Here is a 14228-nt window from a genome sequence, read left to right as displayed (position 1 = left end):
CTCCTTACTCCAGTATCTTCAGTCGTTTTCCTAATGTCATGCATTGATTTTTGGTGACTATCTTTTCATTAAAAATTATACATAACGGAATGAGAAAATTCTATACAAACTACTCAAAATAATTTTAATTACTCCATTAATCTCTCCTTTTCTTTGTAAGTTGCCAGTTTACTTACTTTGATTTTCACAAATGTCGAGGATTGATTAGACTCATGCAACAGCATCTTGCTCTCTGTGGATTGCTTGTGAAATTCCTGCAGTAATTATTCTTTCTTGAAAGTTATATCTTTTATAATTTGCTCTTTATTTTGTGTCAGGCTCATCCAAGTCAGAGAATATTGTTTCCTCTCCAAGACAAAAAAATTTTTAAACCAATAAAGAGGTTCAAGAAGGCCATCTTAATATCTTGACAGAATACTCAAACAAATCCATATTAACAACATTGATTGTCATGTCATATTCTTGCTCATCTTGCTGTTTGTTTTGTTTCCACAACAGTTCTTAGAAACCGGGCACACAAATGTTCACAAACAGCATAAAATAAAAAGTCTGGAAAATACCATAAAATCAGATGAACAGATTTTCTTCAGGGAAATGTTTACAAACACTCTCTTCCTGTTATCTATCCATTTCTTGAAACAGGAAAATAGAAAGTGAAAAAGTCAAAGCTCTGTCTCTTTCTTCTCATGTGAAAATGCTATTTCAAAATACATTTTAAAAATATAATTTCACTGTACTGACATAACCAGAGAGAATGTATTTCTTAGCATTTTTAATTTCCACTGAAATTATGGGCTGTACAGTTACATATATTATCTGATCAAGAACATATATAGTGGTCACAGTTGTATATTGATTTAAAGCATTGCAAAATGTGTACATAAATACATGTTCACCATTCATGCTGTTATTCATAAAAGTAAGATAGTGGTATTCTGCTCCTTCACTGACCAAAATTATGAACATATTGAAAATATTGCTGTGAAATATGAGATATAGATAACATAAAAAAGATAACAAATTCCAAAGAAGAAACAGAACATAAAGAAAATAATCAAAACTGCTTGAAATATATACCATGAATACTAAAAATTAACTATTTTAAGAATGTCTGTAAACCAGCTTTTTTTTTTTTTTTTTACTTAAGCTTTTTGTGAATAGTTGTACATGATGTTTTTTAAAATCAAGATTGAATGATTAATAACTTTATTTTTAGTTTCGGTCATGTTCTGTTTGCTCTATATGTAGATTTTTTATGTGACTCATTTTTATGTGAACTATGAAGATTATCTTTTAAGACTGTAGGAGATAATTTTAATAACTACTTGTTATCAATGTCCTCCATCAGTTGTGATAGGTAGTGCCACCTTTGTTGATTATACAGCAGATGCCAAGCATAAACAAAGGACTTCTAAGCCAAACCAAATGTTCTTATTAAATGTTTCAGAACTTTTCATTCATTAGTACCAGTCAATAACACAGTGTAGCTTATAAAAACACACTTTATTTCCAGTGAATTAATTAAATTGTATGTTTTTTTCAGGTAGCACAATGACTTTATCCAGGAGAAAAGAAAACAATTTTGTTCTTATTGACTAACTGAAAAGCTTAAAAATGAAACAATAAAATAAATAAAATAATTAAAAAATTAGAAAAGATCTGAAGCTGTTGGACCAGATGATGGGAACACTGGCAATCACAGGCTTTTCCAAGCATAGACAAGTGTGAATAACTGTATATAAAACCAGAAGGTACTGGAAGCAGATTTGAAAACAAACTTATTTCTGCCATATAGCTTTCAAAATAACCTTTTGATACATTTCAAAGCAGTTTTTAAAGTATGCATATACCTTTATCTCCATTTACACAATTGATGCTTGGCCCTCATTTAACACCGTTAAAGTTTCATACCTTAAACAGAAACTCCCACTCCATCATATGTCTGCATCTAGAGCCCAAAAGACTCTTTCTCCTTTCCTTTCCTCAGATATTTCCTCATTTTCAGCTGAAATATCAGTTTATGCTGCATGTGACAGTATGCAGAAAAGGAGTAGGATCACCACCACCAAAGACCATCTCCCACTAAATCATTCAACAGGGTAAAGGAGACATTATTTTTCTACCCCTTCAGCAAACACACCTGAAAAACCTACATGACCAGAAGCACAGAAATAACAGGCAGGCACTGATAAAGCAGTTTATGAACAAAGCTGAGCAGAAGCTTTGTTCATCAATCCCATTTGCTCCAGACAGATCCAAAGACCGTTAATATGGATTCATACCCAAATACAAAAGGATGATCAGAAAGTTAGTCTGAATTATAATTTGAAGCCTACAGCTGAAACAGTTTTAAGGTCTTTGATTCCAGTCCAAGGTCTTAACCTTTAGTCTGGAGGGGTAGTTCTGGCTGTACTTTCTCCACAGGAGGAACTGCTCAGCAGTGAAATGTATAAATTGTTAAAAAGCTCCTTGATGCCATTGCATGCATCTAATCCTTTTTAAAAAAGAAAGTCATGAACATGGACCAGAACTGAGACTGGATCCCAGCTACACTGTCTACACGATCTGAAAATGAGGATCCAAACCCCTTTAGATACCTACTATTTGACTGGGGAGAATATCTTATTTGAAAGTACAAATGAAATTATGACCCCGGTGGTGTAGCACCGGTAAAAGAAAACCAGCAGAGAGACAAGAAAACTTTTTAGTGTATGTGTCTGTATTCCAAAAATGTTGAATATATATAACTAAACTAAACTGTTGCTCTTTGCAGTGAGTTTTTGTGAAATGTGATTGCATATATTGGAAAGAATTACACCCCAAATATATTCAACTATCAACATGACAATGTACAACTTTCCATACCTTGATATGTTGAACAATATTTTGATTTTTCTTCCCTTTTTTTTTAAATGCAGGTAACAGGAGATATCCTTTCCCAAGTACTTCAAAGTCACATTGGACACAGGTGGTCAGAGAGATGAGCAAAACATACTGAGTGAAAAAGGCATTAACAAAATCAGAAATCAGTCAGACTGGTGATATTTTAAATTCAGGATCTGAACATCTCCCACATGACCTTATCTGTAAAACTGTGAAGATAGTTGTTAACACTAAATAAAAGATTGCAGAACTCTCAAGGACACAGCAAACATCTAACAGCCGCCTCCATCTTACTCACTACTCTACAGGTGTACAGATGGACAATATTTTCTGAAGCAAAAAGAATTCATTACAATATCCAAATGAATTATCCTAACATTTTTGCCTAACAGGTGAGAAAGTTAGCTTTCAGAATACTATGATACATCTACAGTCAGGGTGCATTGCATCATATTCTTATGTTCAGCATTATTCTACAAGAAAAAAGATCTAATCATAATATTTAATAGCTGCTTCATTGGTTTGTAGAATTAGACTGATTTGTGAATTAAAAAAACCCAGTCTAGTTAATCGTTCATCTTGGGAATTTCCTTTCATGTATCTGACTTGTAACAATCTGTATGAACTAGTGTTCTTAAAATTCTAAGTGCAAAGCTTTTTAAATGCCAAAAAAAAACCCCTCCTATATTTTGAACCACTATTCTTCTTTTTCCTACTCTTACCTGTTGTTTAGTAGGAGTTCATATGATTAAAAATGGTACTGGGAAATATTTTGGCAAAACTATTTATTATTTGTTTTCTCTCCCTGCAGAAACTAGAAAGTAATGTCTTATTTTCTCTAGACACATATTTCAAGTTGATGTTTGGGTCTTTCAAAGTCTACAATTTCCAGGACCCACTTATTTTCTAAGGTACTTTAAGTAGCAAGGCATTCATTTTCTAAAAAAACTAGTTTCCAGTTTTTACATAGAAAGACATATTTGAAGTTCTTTGAAAAGCATTGTAAGATTTCAGAGTGCAGCACTGACATCTACCAGAAGCAATCGTGCAAAGAGCCATTATGCAAACATAACACTTAATAGCTTCGAGAACTGGGAAAGGGAGATAATGGAAGAAGTATAACTTTTAAAAAAAACAGTCCCACATTCATCATTCACATGAGACATTATGAATCAGTGCATAACACACAAGTGGTGTGATACACTATTTCTGTCCCACACCCTCTGCTACCCGAATATAAAAATTCAACTAAACTCATGCTTTCAAACCGTTTTGTTTCTTTGAGCAGTGCCTGAAATTCAGACCATTCTCTGTGGGATGGTAAATTCATCACCAGTAGTATTCTGCTTCTTTGTTTGTGCTTCTGGGCATAGGCAACAAAATTATACCTGTCTGCAGGATAGTGTTTGCATTGGTTTGAAAAAGAGTTTTTGTCAGAGCAAACTGATAGAGCCGTGATCCAGCACAAGAGGCTTCAAACAAACACTTTATTGGATTTTATAATTTTCATAATATTACTAAAATAAATTATTTGGTTATTTAGGATTTGTTCCTTGTGCCCAGCAGTAATTCACGCCTTAGTAAGTCTTTAGTTTTAGCTCTCTAGACGTATTTCTGCCAGAGAAAGAACAGCGGTCTTGACGTCTGCACCCTTACAACCACAACTTCCATCTAAGGATAGGAACATGTACAGAATAACATACCTGAAATTAGGATTCAAAATTAGGCAGCAGATTGATACCTGTTTTTCCATATGTCATGGTTTAACCCCAGCTGGCAACTAAGCCCCACACAGCCACTCGCTCGCTCCCCCCGGTGGGATGGAGGAGAGAATCGGAAGGGTAAAAGTGAGAAAACTCATGGGTTGAGGTAAAGACAGTTTAATAGGGAAGAAAAAGATGCATGCACAAGCAAAGCAAAACAAGGAATTCATTCACTACTTCCCATTGGCAGGCAGGTGTTCAGCCATCTCCAGGAAAGCAGGGCTCCATCACACGTAACGCTTACTTGGGAAGATAAACGCCATCACTCCAAACGTCCCTCCCTTCCTTCTTCTTCCCCCAGCTTCATATGCCGAGCATGACGTCATATGGTATGGAATATCCCTTTGGTCTGTTGGGGTCAGCTGTCCCGTCTGTGTCCCCTCCCAACATCTTGTGCACCCCCAGCCTACTCGCTGTTGGGGTGGGGTGAGAAGCAGAAAAGGCCTTGACTCTGTGTAAGCACTGCTCAGCAGTAACGAAAACATCCTTCTATTATTAACACTGTTTTCAGCCCAAATCCAAAACATAGCCTCATGCTGGTTACTATGAAGAAAATCAACTCTATCTCAGCCAAAACCAGCACACCATAATTCATAGAAGGGTTAGTTCATCTTACTATTTTTTTTCTAAAACGCCTAATATTTTCTCTCATTATATTGGCTAGGGTTTTTTTAACACTTAGCAACATTTTTTTTTTTCTTTTTTATGATACTTTTAAAGCCAGGGTCAACATAAGTAGCTTTTCCCATGTTTAAATTCATATAATTGGTGCTGACATTAGTTTTATTGGCAGAGAATGGAGCTGTGCTAACTTATATTCCCTCAGTGGATATAAAGGTACTGACAGACCTCTTAGTGGAAGGACAGCAGAGGGCAAAGAACTTGAGATACTTAAATACATGATGAGAAACAGGTAAATTCTTAAATTAGTGGGCAATTAAAATTAGTAATTATTCTAAAGTGACTGATGCTGAACTTCTTTTAGAATGTGCCTTTAACAAGAAAAGGGATATGAATTATCCGGTCTTGCCCACACTTAAAGATATTGCTTCTGTAGATAAACTAGTAGATCATTACCTTAAGCTAGTTATTCAAATAGAATCAAATATGTTAGAAAAAGAGCTTTTCTGCCAATATAGATGTGGTTACTCTAGGGTTTTTTTGGGGGGTTTTTTTGGTTGGTTGGTTGGTTGGTTGGTTGGTTGATTTTTTAACAGTCTATTAGGACAGTGATTTTTTACACCCTAAATCAAAAGACTTGTGCTGAAAAAAAAAAAATTATAAACTTTGTCAGGTCTGACAATATACTGAAAATCTTTTTTATAAATACTCTTACTAAAGGTCTGGAAGGACAAACCTGAACAGGTTCGGTAGCTACTCTTTTGGAAAGGTGTAAATACCACTCAGGGATATTATATATGTGTGCCTGTGAACATGGGAGGAGAACTGTAGATTTTCTGTATTAGAAGTGCAGAGAAATCTGAGCAGAAGAACAGACAAAATAGAAAATAAAAATATTTTTATGCAAGCTTGGAAATCACCCTTCATTTCCTTTTAATGAAAATATGTTTCATATTTTCTGGAATACTGCATTGATTATCAGTTTTGTGACAAGTAAAAAGGCTTTTCTCCATTCAAATAACTTGCATTGTAGATTAACTCAGCAGAAATGTAACTCAGGGCTGATGCTGTAATGGGACTTCTACCATTCCTTCTTTATTCAGAGCTGAACTTGCATTTCATGTTTTATCTTTTGTGCAAAATAGTACTGTGATGATTGCAGATTCTTTTTTGCTGAAAGTCAGAGCCCTGCATGCACCACCTGGCTCTTCAGCCTCTCCCACTCAGGGCCCTGGCTGCCTGTGCCCAAGGCTAGGACTGGCATGGCAGAGCTTGCCTCTTCTTGCTGGGGTACCACAGAATGCACCCCTGTGGGTGAGGGCAGTGCCCTACTGGCTGTGCTGCCACCCACAGCTCCCCGCTCCCCGAACCCTGTGGCCCCGCCTGCTCTCGCTGCTTCCCCAGGACTCTGCTGCAATTTGTGAAAACCTGAAATATGTGGCAACCATTGATGCCTAATGTTTTAAAATAGCATTGAACTACCAATACACAGCTCAGTGCATGACAACGGAAAAAAAATAGCATCAGCCTGGGGTGGGTGTGCACCTTCAGTGCATGGCAGCATCTACATGCACATCCAGTGGTTTTTCTCAAACCCCAGCATGAAGCTTAAAAGTGACTTTTTTAAAAAAAGATCCTTATGTAAATAGGAAATGAACTGATCTTAGAAAACATCATGTTCACTTTCACTCCTGAAACTTCTTTCTACAAGCAGCATGGGTGACTTTATCCATAGTTAAGCAAATAGCAAAAAGCTTGTTTTCTTTCTGCTGTGTCTAGATTGTTGTCCCAAGTGGTGATGATCATTGCAAAACCTTAATGGTCGTGTAAATAAAGAATTGCATTTTTGTATTGGGTCTGGCTGGGATGGACTTAACTTTCCCATAGCAGCCCTCAGTGCTGTGCTTTGTATTTGTAGCTAGAAAGGTGTTGATAACACACCAGTGTTTTAGCTACTGCTGAGCAGTGCTCGCACAGCATCAAGGCTATCTCTCCAACCCCACCCCAAAGGCCAGTAGGCTGGGGCTGGGCAAGAGGTTGGGAGGGGACATAGCCAGGATAGCTGACCCCAACTGACCAAAACCATATTTCATACCGTATGATGTCATGTTCAGCAATAAAAAGCTAAGAGAAAGGAGGAGGAAGGGGGCATTTGTTATTAAGGTGTTTGTCTTCCAAAGCACCACTGTGCATACTGAGCCTTACTTCCCAGAAAGTGGCTGGACATTGCCTACTGATGGGAAGTTGTTGGTGAGAACAATGAGGAAGCAGAGGAAGGAATATGCGCACTAGTGTTCTGTTATTCTGCCTACACCTGTATGTCTCCTGTGCTCTATGAAGTGGAATTGTTTTACAAGCAGAAGTCTATGCTCTATATGCATCAGCTTCCATGAGTCCTTGAGAAATAAACTGTGAAACAAGGTTGAGATTGCTAAAACTGATGTTTCGCTTTTTGTGGAGACACATTGATGTTAGACATGACTAACATCATAACAACTAGTGGATAGTAGCTTGTCCCATTTTCATGAAGGCTTTACAACAGCTATTAATTTCCTCTTTGACTATATTTACATGCAGTCTTCTTTTGTATTCTGAGGCTGCGGGTTCTCACATCATTTCAGTCTTTCCTTTTAAAAATCAATTACATAGTGCTTCTCAGACTCTTTTCCAACACTTTCTTTTCAGCCTCCTGCTGACTTAAAAATGGCATTGTTGCAGCACCTTCAGTTATCTTCACTTAAATTCACTCTTTCCTTTACAGAATTACTTTTCAGTTCACTTCTGTAAAGCAGAGATGTCCATCTCCTTTTTTGAATTTTTAAATATAACTTTTAAGTTTCATGCTGAGCTTTGAGAAGCAGAACTGAATGTGCATGAGGAAGCTTCAATGCACTAAGCGTGCCCATCCTAGAACGACTCTCAGATGCTGCTCAGTTTAAACTATCTTTGGGAAATCTTGCAACCACATTGTACTGATAAAATTTGGCACCTCTGCAAGCTGAGAAACTTTATGAAACTTAGAAGTTGTTTCTTCTTTTTAATTTTTCAAGTTTCTGGAAGTCTGTAAGAGAATATTTTCTCCTAGTGGATGTACATTTGGTTTCCTTTAAATCAGTATTGTCTTCTTACTTTTTGCAAACCACATCTATCTGGCCAAAATGATCCTTTTTCATGTTCTTATTGGAATTTATCATTTTATCTGTAAATGACAACGTATCCTGATTTTTTTAGGGGTGGGGTGGGTTTGTTTTTTTTTTTTCATTTTTGTAGCAAACTTGGTAGAAACACTATTGTGGGCATGACCCACTGAAGCATCTGAATTATTTTATTTTTTAATCTAATCTTCCTAATTGAGACGTTAGATTCTGGAAGAAAAGCTTGCTTGCTTTTAGTCCTCTTATTGCGAATTTATTTTCTATGCTCTGTAATTTGACATCTAAATCTTTGATATCTTTGTATCTTATCTAGCGTCTGAAGTATGTCTGACACAACTCAAACTAAGTTAAGAATACAATGAGAGGTTTCAGTGATGAAAAATATTGCATAATTTTGCATCTTTGTCTGACAGTGTAAGGCAATCAGCTGTCTGGTGATTTCAGTTGTCATGTTCTAGAGTAAGAGTTGATCTGTTTGTTATGGGCTTGTAGCAACCAATGCCTTATGCAATGAATACCACCTCCTTGGAAAACGGTGGTTTATCTTCATTTTAAAATATTAAATTTTCATTTCAGTTTTCTTTCATGTCGAAGACCTCAAATATTTGGGCTTCCCAAGTATATCTATTTTCTTTAGTTTATACTTCCATTCTTGCCATCACTGTCTTCCACTTTCACATTAAACCTTCTTAAGATTTTTTTTCTGCTTTTCTTCTTACCTTCTCAATAAGGTGGGAAAACATTATGGTTTTCAAAAAGTACTTTTAAAATATAGCTCAGCAGATTTTTAGTTACATTTTGTCTTATTTGAGATAATTCCTTTGCACTTACCAGGCTCTGACTGCAAACCAGAATTGCTTTAGCTGCCCTGAAGCAGATGGGCATGTGTAGAATTTTGTGAAGTAAGATAGATTAAAACCCCAAGAGAACTCATGCTTGTCAGATAAAAAGCAATAGATGTACCTGAAAAAAAATTTTAATGTAAGAATCACTAAATCTTCCAATAAAACTCAAATGTTGTCTATATCAGTGTAGCTTTACTATAACTTGTCACTTTTTAAAGATAATGTTATTTTTAGAAATTTCATATTTAACCATACCTGAATCTTTATTAGCTAATCTGAGATATTTCAGTCATGGTGAAAATGGGATGAGTTGTTAATGCATAATTAAGCAGTTTATTTCCACTGCAGTGGTACATCCATCTATCTTTCCCCCCTGGCTCCCCCTACTCAGCCTTTTCTTTATCCCTCATTTATTAGCTTTTTATTTTGTAGAGAAATTATATTTAACTGAAGATAACCAGAAGGATTGGATTGACGAATTATTCCACCTTTCCTGAGTGGTAATTTCAACAACTTCTATTGATACAAGGCTGCATCAAAAATGTTGCCTAATAGGTTTATTTTGACCTTCATGGCATGAAGAGTACAGAACATGGTATATTACTACTTTAAAGAGAATTTAAAGGAAATATTAGTATTCTCAGAGATTAAAAATGCTAACTACAGCAATAGCCGTAGAATAAATAGATGCCGTAGATACAGCAGAGTGGCATATGCTTATACACATGATTAAGCTCTTAGATAATGGTCAATAGTAGTTCAACAGTTCTATTGTATCAACTAATACAAAGACAGGTAATCAAATGTAGCATGGGGAGCAGCAGATATGATAGGGTGCAGCACTAAAATATGAATCCACAGATGTAGACAGGATTCTGAAAAAATATCTCCCCAACTGCAGAAATTTTTAGTGTTGTCCAGGGAATCTTGAAGACTATCTGTAATTATACCTATTGTCTCATGTGATACAAATTGACTGCTAGATTAGGCCTTGCTTTTGCTGGCCAAAAGTCACTCCAGCAGAGAGGGTTGTTCTTTTGAACACCTTGCTGAATTGCTACACTTTTTTTACTGGACTTACAAGGCCCAACATTTTATGTAATGCTTTAGGCTACAGCTAAGCAGTTATTTTCAGGAATACTTCAAGTCTCCCCACTCTCACCCCTCCACTGCACCACCGCCCTTTTTCCAGGTGAATAAAATTAGTTTAAAACAGATTTAAATTACTGTAAGAATGGTATTTTAACAGTTTATGTACATTTATCAATGCATTTCCTTGATATGCTTTCAGAGATGTTCCACAACAGAGTCACATAAATATATGTGGTGACAATGAGTAAGAAAGAAATTGAGAAAATAAATGAATAAAAAATGTTATTACTGAAAAGGTCAATAGAATGGGCACTGATGACAACGAGCACTTTTATAGTTTAAGAGACAGATGGCATTTTCAGTTTTGTGTTTTATATCTGAAGGTGCTGCTACCTTTCAGGACAGCTACAATTGTCTTTGTGAAAAACTGATTACTCTATAGCAAAAGGTTTTGCTATAGACCTAGTAAAAGTTCATATCAGCAGGTATATGAAGGTATTTATATGTATATAGAAGCATGAATATATGCTTCTTCATCACACATGGAATAAGACATGTTTTAGCGGTAGCTCATATATTCCCATTTTACAGATACATCAGAAGAAGAAAAAAGAGGAAATAGGTCAAGTAAGGGAGAGCTGTGGATATTATAGATTGTAGCAAAACAGCAGGGAACCACAGATATGATCTGTAATTGGGAACTAAAGAAGTAGACCGACATATTACCAAGACTGATACAACTCTAAGATAGAAAGTGGGGGAAAATGTGCTAGCAACAGATACCATATACTAAATTTGCTTTATTTACACTGATTTGGTTCCTTGTAAATATGATTCCAATAACGATGTCTGGTCAATGCCAATTATTTCCCCTGATGAACATTAATTAACAACTGCATACTCTAGTAGCTGAGCTACAAAAAAATTCTCTATTTTTTCCTTAGTTTTTTAATATAAGCAAATGAAATCTACTCCGATTTTTGTGGATAACCATGGGATTGAAGTTATTTGCTGAAGATGGTATTTGAGTTTACTAGTAGAAGGATTAGATTCTGTATATTTAATATTTGCAAGATTTTAATAGTAATTTACTCAGCAGAGATGTGATCAAGGGAGATAGTTGTTTAGAATATTGATAATCATAAATTATGCAACAATTTGTTTATGGATTAATTTTAATAGAAGTTAACCATGCTCTTGGGTGTATAAGAATAGACTTTTATGAGCTAGAAACATTTGGATATTTCAAGGGCATGTATCAAGCACTGTCATCTCATAGGAGGGTTCCAAACTTCTGAGGTTCACACTCATAAAACTTAGCACATATTCAATACACCACATTTTCAAAGTCTTTGGGTACTAACAAGATTTTACCCACTGATTTTTGCTAGGAGAAAAATTAGCTGTACATGGTGTGCCTGAGTTCAGAGACTAAAGAAGTGAAAATCAAACTCCCTGACTTTCACATGTATTTTATGCGCAGAGAACTGATAATTGAGTAGTGCACCTCTTGATATGCAGAACTTTGATTTTGAGATTTGACCCAATACAACATAGAAAGGTTCCTACACACTTACGGACTTTTGAGCCCTGTAATCTTTGGCTCTTATCTCCTCAATCCCACTTGTTTAAAGAGATTCTTCATCAAGATAGACTAAAATCAGGCAGAGAGAAGCCTTCTCCTGGTCATGTTATATACATAAGGAGGATCTGAAAGATTCATCAACCTTCCACTCTGTTAATGCTGCCATTTGCTAATCATTAATCCAGGAAATCTCTTTTCCTTAAACCTGAATGACAGTTCAATGTCTGTGTCAGCTGTTTCTATTATCTGTTAAGTAGATGATCTCAAAGGAATGCAGAATTTGTGAAGGCATATCAAAACTGGTTTCTGTGATACTGAGATGCATGCTTCTAGAAAGTGTACTCTGGTATTCTTTAATAAACTGCCCATGTGTGGCATTCCTTCCAGAGGGAAGGGACCAGCAGAAGGAGGAGCGCTCTTGCTGTATCTAGTGAGCAGGATAGTGCGAACAAACCCATCAAACAACACAACAAGAGGATTTATTGTATTTCATGTATGCAGTCCAGATTGCTTACCACAAACAGTTTTAGAATCAGCCTGGTATGTCCTAGCGTCACCAAGACAAAAGGCTAACACTAAACCTAACGTGCATTTAAAGGTACTTGAAATGATAGAAATTTCAAATGCAAATCCAAATTAATCTGTCACATTGGCTAAACTGTGAGAATATCTTCTAAGTTCCAAACCTACAGTGTGTGAGTTAAAACTTTTTTAGCATTGTGAATTGGCATCAGTATTGAAGAAGGTGAAGACAAGCAAAGAAGAAATACTTCTACCTCAGTTATGTCAAGGGCTATTGCTCATTAGCCAGCTATTCCTGGAATTAGCTTGCAGAATAAAGGGGTAATTTCTTTGAAGCTAGTGTCACATGTACCATGTGTTTGTCTGTCTATGATAATCTTTACTTTATTCTCTGCAAGTCTTTATCTGAAGCTGCTCTTCAGCAGGGTCCTTAATTTTAATGACTATCAGGGATTTGATCATTACATGGTGAATCTTTACCCCTCAGATATGAATGGCTTTTTAAAAAGTGTTCCTAATTTCAACAAGTAGTCTACTGCAGAATGGCATTTATAAATTGAATATTTTTCACTTCTCCAGCTGTATTACATGAGGGTTAATATATTTTTGCCACTAGAAATACCTTTAAAAATCAACACTTTTGATCTTTTGGAACAGTGGGTAAGGAAGGTGAGGGAAAGGATAAATTCAAGAGGGATATCTCTGAAAAAGATATCATTATTTATAAAATATTGGAATCTTGTCACTTCAGAATTCTGACTTTTTGTCATAAATTGTGGCATCACAAGAATTATTTAACTCTTTTTTACTTTTGCAAAATGACTGTGCATCAGAAATTTGGATGAGAGAAACGTCAAATTTTGCTGTTAGTCATAATGATTTTTTTTTAAATTATGGTTCCTTCTGAACTAATTCTTCTGAAGAGCTGGTTCAGCCATTTATTATGAATAACATTCATTTATGTCAACGCAGATTTGATTACTCACCTGTTCTGAATCTCATTTGCTTCAATATTTGCCATTTGTAAATGGTCATTGAATATTTTGGCCAAATAATTTGCTATCTACAGATTGCTACAGGTTGCTATCTACAAACTCCATTCCAATTGTTCTGTATTTCCTATTAATGGAAAGTTTAAGACCACTTTGCAGCAGTCTATTTCTGCTCCCAACCAAGTTAATGAAAGCTTTTCAATTTGAAAATTCCAGAGTATAATCCTCTGTAATTGGATGCCTGGCTCACATGACAGCTTCTCGTCACTGATTTGCTAACTGTAATTTTTTATATGTACGAATGATGAATAGCAGTTTTAGACACTTGTAATGAATACATGCACACTTGGAATTTTTTGACCTATGTTGACTGCTGTGACTCTTAGAAGCTCAGTGACTCAGTTATCACTGTTCTGGCAGCACAAATGGGCTTTAAAGTGGGCATAAATTACTTTTACAAGTATTTCCAAACCTCTCTGCGGTAGTAGAGAAGTATAAAACTGCCTAATGTAAATTAGAATTAGGCTCACTGTATTTCACTTATTTCAGTTTGGCCTTGGGTTTTTGTGGATTTTTTTCTTAATTATTAAAATTTTCTTCATAAGCTAAATTTCCTTGTAAAATGACTTAGGAGAATTTAGTTTAAAAGTTAAAAAATATCTTATCATCAGGCACCATAGCATTTAGCTTTTCTTTCCACATTTCTAAGACTTACCCCTAAAAAGGTCAAAAGTTAATAAATCAGAACTGTAAGATTTATTTCTCCTATA

This window comes from Calonectris borealis, chromosome 2 (genome assembly GCF_964195595.1).
Source record: "Calonectris borealis chromosome 2, bCalBor7.hap1.2, whole genome shotgun sequence".
Lineage (NCBI taxonomy): Eukaryota > Metazoa > Chordata > Aves > Procellariiformes > Procellariidae > Calonectris > Calonectris borealis.
Note: the sequence above shows the minus strand (reverse complement) of the source record.